Source organism: Mobula birostris, chromosome 11 (genome assembly GCF_030028105.1).
Source record: "Mobula birostris isolate sMobBir1 chromosome 11, sMobBir1.hap1, whole genome shotgun sequence".
In the NCBI taxonomy this organism is placed as follows: Eukaryota; Metazoa; Chordata; class Chondrichthyes; order Myliobatiformes; family Myliobatidae; genus Mobula; species Mobula birostris.
The window spans coordinates 95,614,715-95,627,857 of record NC_092380.1 but is presented as its reverse complement, the minus strand read 5'-3'; the positions used below and the strand labels follow the sequence as shown (position 1 = coordinate 95,627,857).

Genomic DNA, 13,143 nt, shown 5'->3' with positions numbered 1-13,143 from the left:
AGATATATTTTCTAGCAGGCATTTAGAGGAAACAGAAAGAATACAATAGCATTTACGGAAAAAACTGTACATAACAAAGATTGATAAATGACTAATGTGCAAAAGAAGACAAACAGTGCAAATAAAAGAAATAATACTGAGAACATTTGTAAAGAGTCCTTGAACGTGAATCTGTAGATCATAGAACCAATTCAGCGTTGTTGTAAGTGAAGTTATCCATGCTGGTCAGGAGTCTGCTCATTGTAGGTTAGTAACTGTTCCTGAAGCTGGTGGTGTGGGACATAAGGCTTCGGTACCTCCTACCCGATGTCAGTATTGAGAAGAGAACATGGACTAGCTGATAGGAGTCTCTGATGATGGATACTGCTTTCTTGTGGCAGACCTCCATGTAGTTATTCTCAAGGCTGTATCCACCATTTTTTGTAGTCTTTTCCATCCCTGAATGTCGGTGTTTCCATACCAGGTTTTCTATGTTCAGAAAGGGGCCCCTGGTTTCAGATCTCACAGAAGAAATATTCTCTCCTTTGAGAGTCATAGAGTCAGAGTTGTAGAATACTACAGCATAGAAATAATCCCTTTGTCGCATCCAGTTCATGCCAAACCATTAATCTGTTTAGTCTCTTCAGCCTGCACCCAGACCATAGCTCCCCTGTAACCACACCCCTCCCCAATCCATGTATCTATCCAAATTTCTCTTAAATGCTGAAATCAATCCTGCATCCATCCCTCATGCTGGCAGGTTGTTCCTCATTCTCACTAACCTTTGAGTAAAGAAGACCCCATCATACTCTTCTTAAACATTTCACGTTTTACCCCGAACCCATGATCTCTAGTTGTGGTCTCTCCCAACCTCAGGGGAAAAGACAGAGCAGGCGACAAGGCAGCCCTAACAACAGCAAGGGCCACATTGTCCCAGGCCATCAAAGAGGCAAAGCGTGTACATGCCCAGCCGGTCCACAGCCACTTGCAGGACAGCAGAGGCACGTGGCGCATGTGGAAGGGCATTCAGGACATCACCAACTACAGGACAACATCACCTGACTGTGCGGGTGATGCCTCCCTCCCAGATGCGCTGATCAACTTCTATGCTCATTTTGAGGTGGAAAAAGACATGGTGGCGAGGAAGACCACCCCTCCTCCCAGGTGCGTGTCTTACCATGGTAGATGTGAGGAAAACTCTATGCAGGGTCAACCCATGGAAGGCTTCTGGACCAGACAATATTTCTGGCAGAGTGTTCAGAGGGTGTGCAGACCAGCTGGCAGATGTTCTCACTGACATCTTCAACATCTCCCTGAGCAGCGCCATCGTTCCTATGTGCTTCAAGGCCGCCACCATCGTCCCCGTGCCAAGGAAGTCTTCAGTGTCCTGCCTCAACGACTACCGTCCCGTTGCACTCACATCCATCATCATGAAGTGTTTCGAGATGCTTGTCGTGAGGCACATCAAGACCCTGCGGCCCCCCTCACTGGACCCCCTGCAGTTCACGTACCATCCCAACCGTACAACAGACGATACCATCGTCACCACCCTCCACCTGGCCCTAACCTACCTGGACAAAAAGACGCGTACGTTCGAATGCTGTTCATAGACTTCAGTTCAGCATTCAACACAATCATTCCTCAGAAACTGATTGGAAAGCTGAGCCTACTGGGCCTGAACACCTCCCTCTGCAACTGGTTCCCAGAACCTCAGTCAGTCCGGATTGGAAGCAGCATCTCCAGCACCTTCACACTGAGCACGGGGGCCCCCCAGGGCTGTGTGCTCAGTCCACTGCTGTTCACTCTGCTGACCCACGACTGTGCTGCAACACACAGCTCGAACCACATCATCGAGTTCACCGATGACATGACTGTGGTGGGTCTCATCAGCAAGAACAATGAGTCAGCATACAGAGAGGAGGTGCAGTGGCTAATGGACTGGTGCAGAGCCAACAACCGGTCTCTGAATGTGAACAAAACAAAAGGGATGGTTGTTGACTTCAGGAGGACACAGGGCGACCACTCTCCACCGAACGATGATGACTCCTCTGTAGAGATCATTAAGAGCACCAAATCTATTGGTGTTCACCTGGCAGAAAATCTCACCTGGTCCCTCAACACCAGCTCCATAGCAAAGAAAGCCCAGCAGCGTCTCTACTTTCTGCGAAGGCTGAGGAAAGTCCATCTCCCACCCCCCATCCTCACCACATTCTACAGAGGTTGTATTGACAGCATCCTGAGCAGCTGCATCACGGCCTAGTTCGGAAATTGTACCATCTTGGAATGCAAGACCCTGCTGCGGATAGTGAGGTCAGCTGAGAAGATTATCGGGGTCTCTCTTCCCGCCATCACAGACGTTTACACCACACGCTGCATCTGTAAAGCAAACAGCATTATGAAGGACCCCACGCACCCCTCATACAAACTCTTCTCCCGCTTGCCATCTGGAAAAGGGCACCGAAGCACTCGGGCTCTCATGACCAGACTATGTAACAGTTTCTTCCCCCAAGCCATCAGACTTCTCAATACCCAGAGCCTGGCTTGATGCCAACCTACTATACCCTCAACTGTAACTACTGTCTTGTTTATTATTTATTGTAGTGTCTGCACTGTTTTGTGCACTTTATGCAGTCCTGGATAGGTCTATAATCGAGTGCAGTGTTTGTGTTTTGTTTTCACATAGTTCAGTGTAGTTTTTGTATTGTTTCATGTAGCACCATGGTCCTGGAAAACGTTGCCTCATTTTTACAATGTTCTGTACCAGCAGTTATGGTTGAAATTGGAGAGTACATTGGAGAGTAGATTGACTGGTTGCATTACAGACTGGTATGGAAACACCAATGCCCTTGAACACAAAAGCCTAGAAAAAGAAGCAGATACGGCCCAGTCCATCACAGGTAAAGCCCTCTCCACCACTGAGTACATCTACATGGAACACTATAAAAAGTAACTTGACTTGACTTGAAATGGCAGAGCAGACTAGATGGGCCAAATGGCCTGCTTCCCTACTTCTGCTCCAATATTTCATGGTCTCATGGGCTGTGATGCACTGAATGTGCTGACTGCACCCGTTTGCTTCTATTACACTGACTTTACGTCTGTGCAATCCAGTATCTCCTCAGGACTGCGACGCACAGAATGTCCTCTCAGTCCCTTCAGGTGCTTATAATGTCCAGTGGGCACAGGCCTAATTTGTCCAACCTTTTGTCATAAGACAACCTGCCCATTCGGCTTACACCTCAAAAATCCTTTACTGGACATCCTTCCTGAAATAAAGAGGCCAAGACTAAATGCAGTGTTACCCATACTGAACACAGTACTACAGATGTGCCCTATAATATTGGTGCAAAACCTCTTTAAAACGTGTATATATGTACACTGGAGAGTAGATTGACTGGTTGCATTACAGACTGGTATGGAAACACCAATACCCTTGAACACAAAAGCCTAGAAAAAGAAGTGGATACGGCCCAGTCCATCACGGGTAAAGCCCTCTCCGCCACTGAGTACATCTACATGGAACACTATCGCAGGAAAGCAGCATCCATCAACAAGAACCCCCACCATCTAAGCCATGTTCTCTTCTCACTGCTGTCATCAGGAAGAAGACACAGGAGCCTTAAGATCCACACTACCAGGTTCAGGAACAGTTATTATCCCTTCTCCATGAGGCTTTTGAACCAGAAGGGATAACTTCACTCAACTTCACTCACCACAACATTGAACTGTTCCCACAACCTATGGACTCACTTTCAAGTACCCTTCATCTCATGCTCTTGATATTCATACTTATTTATTTTTTTCACTTTTTAAATTTTATTTGTCCAGTTTGTTGTCTTTGCACATTGGTTGTTTATCTGTCTTGTTATGTGTGGTCTCTCAATGATTCTATTGTGTTTCGTTGTATTTGCTGTGAATGCCCCCAAGAAAGTGAATCTCAGGGTTGTATATGGTGACATATAGAGAACTTATAATAAATTTTCTATGAACTTTGAACTTTACTTATGTATTGAATTCCTCAAGCGACAACACGTTCCTGATTACCTGCTGTACTTGGACACAACGCTTAGCAAATCGGACACTAGGACATCCAATTTTCTCTGCATCTCAACGCTCTGCAATTTGTTTCAGCAGCAGTGAAGCATGGCTGTCGATGCACAAGTAGTGACATCCCTGCAATTAGGTGATAGCTATCTTTAGTAGATTGAAAGCTTTTGCTGCTCCACAATGTGTGTCAAATAGGTATGCAGGAAAGCATATCCCTGGTGTCACGCCCCAGGTGTGTTAAGACACCAATTAGAAGCATTTTTTCTTCCAGCACAGCAACAGAAACTTGAGAAATGATTGGCTCCTGCCAGCCAAGCAAAGCACACACATTTTGGCAGGTATCCCAAAAGGTGTTCATACAACATAACATGTTTAAAACAGCTACACAATTGAAACATTCCCTTGAAATATTGTATTTAAAACATAGATAATATGGCAGTTGCTTTGCTTCATCAAAATACCACTTGATTATCTGTAAAGATTTTTCCCAGCCACTAAGGAATGTATACAAGACAGAAATAGAATGGCTGTGCAGCTTATGAATAAAGCTGCAAGTGTAACTTAAAAATGAGAATTTTCATTTTCTATGTTGTTTCGTCTAATTCCTTAGTAATGTAGAACTTTGACCCCTCCTGCTCTACAATATTACACATCACTGGACCTTAAGGTAAAATAGGAAATGATGATAACTCACCTCCTTTATCTACTTTTGAGGAGATATGACTGCCATTTATACTACCACTATTTATAATTCTTCTGAGCTGTGTGAACAGTGGCATCATAAAGCACCAATTTCCTTACTACAGCCCAGAAAAATTGCAAATTGACTACATAATGGTGGCAGATGATTAAATAAGAATGTAATTTAATATTAGATAATGTGACAAAGATTATATATTCAGCTTCTAAATAAAAGGATACAGCACAATCCATTCTGCTGCATAAATATATAGATAAAATTGCTTATTTATTCAATGAGTGGCTTGACCATGATCTTGGCTTTAATCTTGATGTATTAATATTAAGAACAACAATTTTTATGCTGTGTAACAGTAAACTTGTTTCAAGAAATATTGAGGGAAGAAGGAATGATTCAAGATTATGTAATATTTTCTTATATTTTGATTTGCCCTAGGGAAAGCCAGTAGCAATTTGATTATATGATAATTGTCAGTCAGTTGCTTTAGAATCTTGGAGCTTTTCTCTCAACTCTCTGTGAAGTTCATATTAATATTGCTCAACCTATTATATATTACACGGTTTACCCTGTAAACCTGCAGTGCATGAGAGGAATTGAGACACAATCAACTTGGTTAACTTGAAGTCATATTATTGGCTATAATAATGAGGAAAAAAACAGAAACGCTGGAAATTCTCAACAAATGAGGTAGCATTAGTGGAGAGCGAAAGAGTAATAACAGTTTCACATCTTCATTGATATTTGAGGTGAGTGATTTGCCAGCAGACTGAAAAAAAATTCAAATCACCAAAATGATGGTTGTACAAGCTGCATTCAAATTGGCAGTAATCAGCCATAATCATTCTGAATGGTGGGGCAGGTTTGAGGGACCTGGTGGCCAAATCTTGCTCCTACTTTGTGTGCTTTTGTGTTCCTGTCAAAGACCTCTGTTGTTCCTCTTTCTTTAGTTCATCAATACATTTTTATAAGTTCTGATGGAAAATAATTGACCTGCAAAATTAGTTCTGTTTTTCTCTGCACAGATTTCTGCAATCCTTCATCATTTAAATATTGTTCTGTTTTTTCTATCTGCACTGTACTTTCCCTGTAACTCTATATCCTGCATTCTGCTTATATTTCCCTTTATTAATACCTTGACAAACAAATAACGGAATGATCTGATAAAAGATCTCGGCCCAAAACATCAACTGTTTATTCTTTTCCATAGATGCTGCCTGGCCTGCTGGGTTCCTCCAGCATTTTGTGGTGTTGTTCTGGATTTCCACCATCTGCAGATTTTCTCTTGATACAGAATGATCTGTCCAGAGGGCATGCACATAAAAACTTTTCATCTTGGTGCACGTGAACAATTAAAAAAAAGCAATTTGCATTACTAATTAGTATAAAATAATGGCCAATTCACCATTTTCATATGCGATGCCAGACACTTGCTTACATATTTAACCCATCTTTAACACTTTCGTAGCTTCCTTTTCGCTTTTTTCCAAGTCACTTTCCCAATCTGTAGGTGATCGAGGCAGATACAATCATGATTTAAAGACTGGCACAGGTATCAGTCATTGATAGGAAAGGTTTTGAGGAATATTTCATCGGAATAATTCCATCTCTAATATCTCTATTTTTCCCTTTCAGGGTTCTTTTGAAGACCCTGACCTGGAGTTACACGCTGACTACGGCTCTTTGCGGGAAAGGGACCCGCTCTTGGGGTTCCACAATCGACCACTCTTCAGCATGCCAAAGTCTCAGCCTAAGACTTTGGCATGGATTCAGAAGCCTGGGATCTCGAGGAACTGGAGACGGGCAAATCAAGAGTCAGCGTCGCCAAAGGAGACCCGTGTGTCATTGGGGGAGTCGGAACATCTGCTGTGTGCCTGCGGACCCGGGATCTTTGCGATCTTCAGGCACAGAGCTTGAGAAAAGCGACATAACAGACTTTTGACATTGTAAACCAGGGAGTTGTTTGTTATGTCTCCCCGCTCGTTGGAAAATGGAGTCACCTCTTTCTCCCTTATTAGGAGAGAGAAAGCCTACAGCATGTCGAATTATCGGGTGAACAATGTAGTCTTTGGGGTAACTGCAGATCTGTGTCTTTATTATTGCTTTGCTCACGCTTGAGTACTGGTAGTGGGTGTGCTTTATTTTTTGCTAGTGGGGGGAGGGGGATTGTTGCTTGCTGCCGCTTATGCGCAGGAGGGAGGGGAGCTGGGGGGGAGACTTTGGGGTTCTAACATTTAACTGTTGTTCATTCTTGGGGCAATCCTCTGTTTTCTTGGATGGTTGTGAAGAAAAAGCATTTCAGGACATATATTGTATACATTTCTCTGACATTAAATTGTACATTTGAACCTTTGAACACAGACAAGTGATATTAGCATAGATAGACACCTTGGTTGCAATACATGAGTAAGACTAAAGTATTTATTTCTCTGCTGTATAACTTTATGATTTATAAAACTAGCTGAGAAAATTGGCAAGAAAAAAAATTGATTTCTGGAAAACTACATACTAATGCTCAAGATAAATCAAGAAATTGGCCATTTGACACACTATAAATGACTTTTGTGCTGGGGAAAATGTTTATGTTTTGAACTAGCATTAACATATTCTTCAACACCTAATTACTTCTAATATTGATTTATTTGGATTCATTTTCTTGCATCAACATAAAAATATAAGAAATGAAGATATCAGTCTGGAAATTCAATTGCACTTTCTTTAGTGCTATGTACAGTATATGAAAATCACTGTTTCCCTCAAGACAACATTATGACAATGATTTCCATGTTTTATTACATCAATGGGGAAAACAGCTTATGTATGGCCATTATGAACTACACGTGCATTGTGTTGGACATGATTGGAATGATGGCATCTGCTGTGAAATGCAGTTTTACAGCATTAGCGCTAAATAATTAATATTGTTCCAAAGTAATGAGCAGTTTAAGGAGCTGCCTATCCTTTCTCCCTGAGCACTGTAGTCTGCTACAGTCAATACTTGGGCCAACTGCTTAGTCTGAAATCGACACCTAAAGAGGCTTTGGATGTGACGCACTGCCATCTCATCACCTGAATCCTCCTTAAATAAGGTGCATCTTTAATGGTCCCTCTGCATCTCTGCTGGATGACTGGAGCTACAGGTCCTTCTCCCAAGATGCTCTGGGAGAAGGGGCATAAGTGGAACCAGATAGGATTGTCAGAGAATATAGGCAATGATGGGAATGTCTGTATTTATCTCCCAGTGCTAATTACTCTCGGGAAGTTGGCAGTGAGCTATCCCTCCCGAATCACAACAATTTCCTGCTGAACATACTCCTACTGTGCAGATACAGTAGGCAGTGAGCTCCAGGATTTAGATCCATCAATGGTGATAGTTCCAAGTTAACATAATGCGTATCTTGAACGAAAACTTGAAGTTAGAGTTTTTCTAATCTGTTGGCCGACCTGGTCTTTCCTGGCATTAAAGACAATGGATTTAAAGTTACACTGAGAGGAAGCTAGAACAAAAAAAAAACGGATACTGAAATATTGTCATTTGTGCAAGTGGGGGAGGGTATGAATGTTTAAAATTGAGGATGAGGCCCACTTACCTTAACAAGTATAGAGTATTCCATCACTGTCCTTACTCAAGCCTTGTAATTGAAAATGCTTGATGGTGCCTGGAGCTGAATTATTGGCTAGAAAAAATCTACATACTCATGAAGACATGATTTTTGTATGGGTGGTCTAGATAGTCACACTAGAAAACTATTTGAAAGTGAAGGATAGATTGTAAGATACTTTCTTGTTGGAGTGGGTCATTGACTCACATTTTTATGGCTGAGTGCTGCATGCAGTCAAGGACTACTTCATAAAAGTTGCTGGTGAACGTAGCAGGCCAGGCAGCATCTCTAGGAAGAGGTGCAGTCGACGTTTCAGGCCGAGACCCTTCGTCAGGACTAACTGAAGGAAGAGAGTTCCCTTCCTCCGCTCTATCATTCCGGTTCCCATCCCCCTGCCAAATTAGTTTAAACCCTCCCTAACAGCTCTATTAAACTTTCCCGCCAGGATATTGGTCCCCTTCGGGTTCAGGTGTAACCTGCCCTTTTTGAACAAGGCATTAACGCAAACAGTCGTGAGCAATCAAGAATTAGCAGAATGGTCACATGCACAAATGTTAATAATTTAACTTAAATAAATGTGAACAGACTCAATAATTATCAATGGAACAAGGACAGCAGGCAAGACCATCAACAGATGTTGTGCAGGGACAGGTACAGTATCACACCAGAGTGGGTTTTGTTGAGAAGCTGGATAGCGACAGGAAAGAAGCTTCTGAGATGGTGTGTAGTCCTTTTAACGTCGATAGCAGACAGCCAATGATCGCATCCATTGAATGGACCACTTGCTGTAACCAGGACTTGGAGAGGATAGAGGCAGTGGGCAACCATCGGTGATAGAGGTGATCACAACAATTCATCAAGCTACGTCGTGAGATGTTAACTTTTCTAAGCTGGCATAGGAAGAACACTCTGCTGGGCTTTCCTGGTGTCCAGTGTAACATGCTTGTGTTACTTAGTGTACTGGTAATGGTAGTCCCCGGGAATTTGAACGACTTGACCACAGACACAGCCTGTGGTTAATTTCCAATGGAGGGGAGCATTTAGGAGGTTGTCAGCAGAAGTCAATCCTCTTTTACACCGTCTTGATAGCATTAAGCTCCAAGGTGTTACAAGTAAGCCAGTAACCTCTCTTTGATAGCAGATCACATCATTATTAGATACAGGACTGGCTACAGTTATGTCATCTGTGAACCTTAGGATTTTAATGGATTAGTCTGAGGAGGTACAGTCATTTGTATAAAGTGAGACAAAGAGGGATGAAAGAACACAACTCTGGGGAGAGACTTTACTTAGAAACATAGGATTGGACAAGTTGGAACCCAGCCTTACATATGCTTCCTTCCTACCAGTAAGTTCATAAACCGCTGACAGATACCATAGGGTTCGGCTAGCTGGGTTAACTTGCTGTGGGGCAACTCCGGAACAATTGTGCTGCAGGTGGGGTTAAAATCCACAGATAAGATCTTCGCATAGTTGTTGGGGAACTTCAAATGTTGAAGAATGTAATAAAGGCACAAGTTAATTGTTAATGTCCTCTTCAGATTCCGATTGTGGCAGCGCCTTCCATTTCTGACTTGAAAAGGTCTCAAGCCTCACTGTTACCTGCTGTGTCTAGAAAGCCTGGTCAAAAGGCTGAGCAAAGGCATTTTCTGGTGGTTTAATCCAGGCAAGGGTGAGGTGTTGCAACTTGAGAAATCAAAAATGAGGGAGCCTCAGCAGCATTGATGTTAGAGGGATCTTGAGTTCTACAGCTCCCTGAAAGTGGTCGCACAAGTCGATATAGTGGTAAAGATGCATGGCGTGCTTCTCTTTATAAGTACAGGCACTGAGTTCAAGAGTCAGAAAGTTATGTTGCAGCTGATTGGGCTGCATCTGGACTATTGCATTCAATTCTAGTCACCCCATTATTTATTGATTTATTTATCCAGAGAAATAGCATTCCAGCCCTTCAAGCGGCACCACCAGCAACCTCCAACTTGACACTAGCCTAATCATGGAACAACTTACAATGACCATTTAACCTACTAACCGGTATGTATTTGGACTCTGGACTCTGGGAGGAAACTGGAGCACCCGGAGGAAACCCACACATTCCACGTGGAGGACATAAAAATCCATTACAATGGATACCGGGATTGAACTATGAACTTCGACACCCTGAGGGGTAATAGCACCACACTAACTGCTACAAGAGATGTGGAAATGATAGCAAGGTTAGAGAAGAGGTTTACCAGGATGCTGTCTGAATTAGAAGGTACGTGTTGTAAAGAAAGATTGGATAAACTAAGGTTGGTTTTTCTGGACTTGCAGAGGCTAAGGGGACACATGATAGAAGTTTATAAAATTATTGGTATTGGAATTGGTTTACTATTGTTCCAAGATACAGTGAAAAACTTGTGTTGCACACTGCTTATTCAGGTCCAATCATTACATAATGCATTAAGCTAGAATAAGGTAAAACAATAACCATGCAGGATAAAGTGTAAAAACTATCAAGAAGTGCAGTGCAAGTAAACAATAAACTGCAAGATATGAGAAGCATAGAAAGATTAAACAGCAGGTATCACTTTTCCTGGAGTCAAAATGTCTAATAGAAGGAGATGCATTTAAGGTGAGAGGGGAAAGTTCAAAGAAGATGTGCAGCTAAGTTGTTCACACAAAGGGTTGTGGGTGCCCAGAATATGCTGCGTTAGAGGTAGATAAGATAGAGACATTTAAGAGGCTCTTTGTTTGGCGCATTAATGTGTAAGGAATAGAGGATAACAAAATTACGTAACTCTTAATTAAAGGGTGACATGGGGCAAGATAAAAACTAGAGATTAAACTAATTGATAATGTTTAAAACTAAAAAAACACGATCAGGCTGGGGTCAGGTGACCTTAACCAGACTCTCTCAGGCTAGACCAAACAATCACAGCAGGAGGTATCGTAGCAACAGTAACAGGTGGCAACGGGAGGCAGCCAACTCAGAGAAGGGTGAAGGTAGAAGGAATTTAGTGTCATTAGCTTAATTAGTTTGGCACAACTTTGTGGGCTGAAGGGCCTGTTCCTGTGCTGTAAAGTTCCTTGTTCTATGTTGAGGGAAGAGCAGGAAAAGTGGGTGAATGAGACCTCTGTCGGTCAGGTTCAACCATGGATGTTGCGTCCTAGCCATCTTGATACCCAAGCTGGGACAGTACGAAATGAAGAGCAAACTTTTGCCCATATAGCAAACTCCACCTCTCCACATATCTGATATACCCAGAGGAATGGCAGAGACCCAAACATTTTGGTACCAGGAGAGTCACGGGAGTTGCCAGTCAGTGTTGAACTCAATGTAGGAGTGCCTTAGGGACTCCAGCTCCAGATTTTTCCCTCAGGGTTTACGCCTAAAGCTTTTCCCGTGAGTGGGTATAGCAGCAAGGTAGCGGAGGTTTGAGATCAGAGTTTTCCTTCTCCTAGGTGAGCTGCCAACCATGTCTCATGAGCCCCATCTGCCTGAAGTGACTGGTTCTGAGGTGCCAGTAACCAGCCTTTGCTCCTTCTCCTGTCAGCGGAAACGGTTCTGCCGGCTTAGTAGCTAAGCCACATGTACTGTGAAGGCCAGGAGCTGGACTGGGTTGTCAGAGGCTATTTGAGGGGTACACCATTGGGACTATTTAAGAGGTAGTGGGAATTTGTCACCATTACCATCCTCGCCTATGACAACCTTAAAGAACCAAAGCAGGAAGAACTGAGTGTAAAAAAAGAAGAGAAGGATGAGCAGAGATCGGCAACAATCACAGCAGGAATGCCATATGATGGATGCCTTCAGTGCTGTTGCAATATTGTTGTGTTACATTCATACATTTCCCTTTTAAGAACATTGTGGGCTTTATCTAAGATAGAATAATTCTGAGCAGGTACTGTCACAATAAGTAGACAGATTTGACTGTGACAATAAAGAAGGCAGCTATTGTTTACATCCTGTCATGAGAAAATCTGAAAAATGAATTATATGTACAGACAGAATCAGTATCAGGTATAATATCACTGACGTATGTCATGATATTTGTTGTTTTGTGGCAGCAATTCAGTGCAAAACATACAAATTACTATAAATTACAATAAGAACATATGAAAATAATAAATAGTGCTAAAAGAGAGCAAAATATTGAAGGTAGTGTTTGAGGGTCATGGACTATTCAGAAATCTGATGACTGAGGGGAAGAAGCTGTTCCTGAAACGTTAAGTGTGGATCTTCTGGCTCCTGAGCTTCCTCATTGATGGTAGTAATGGAGATGAGGGTACATCCTGGATGCTGAGGGTCCATCATGATGGATGATGCCTTCTTGAGGTATTGCCTTTTATAGATTTTCTCAATGCTGGGAAGGCTGATGTCCTACAGTCCCAGATTGTGGTGATCCACATGAGGCCCCTTCTGGACATATAGTCATGAACTCTCTAAAAGCTCACTGACTGTCATGAAGGGAACATCCCTTGACTTCCCTGACTTCTCATGCACGGCTTTCACTGTGAAAAGAAGGACCCCTCCCACCATATAACAACAGTCAGCTATTCTCATTTGAGCTCTGTCCAGTATGAGAAACCATCAAAGCATGGAAGGTTTAAGGATTATTTCTATCCTGCTGTTATAAGACACTTGCATGGACTTCTTGTACGGGAAAGGTGAACTTTTGATCTTTTAATCTGTCTTTTAATGGCTGTTGCTCCTTATTTGTCCACCTGAACGGCAAATTCTCTGTAACCATAGCAACAGTATTCTGCATTCTGTTAATGTTTCCCCTTTTGTACTATCTCCATGTAAAGCGGAGGTCGATAGATTATTTACCCCTTGAT

At 42.5% G+C, this 13,143-nt stretch overlaps 1 long non-coding RNA gene across 1 annotated transcript in view; it reads left to right on the top strand.

Annotated features, from left to right (window-relative positions):
• Positions 1 to 6,898, top strand: part of LOC140205265 (uncharacterized) — a 144,747-nt gene extending 137,849 nt beyond the window's left edge. Inside the window, exon 3 of the long non-coding RNA XR_011887804.1 lies at positions 6,359 to 6,898. This is a non-coding gene — a long non-coding RNA (uncharacterized lncRNA). The remainder of the gene's footprint in view (positions 1 to 6,358) is intronic.
• The last annotated feature ends 6,245 nt before the right edge of the window (positions 6,899 to 13,143 follow it).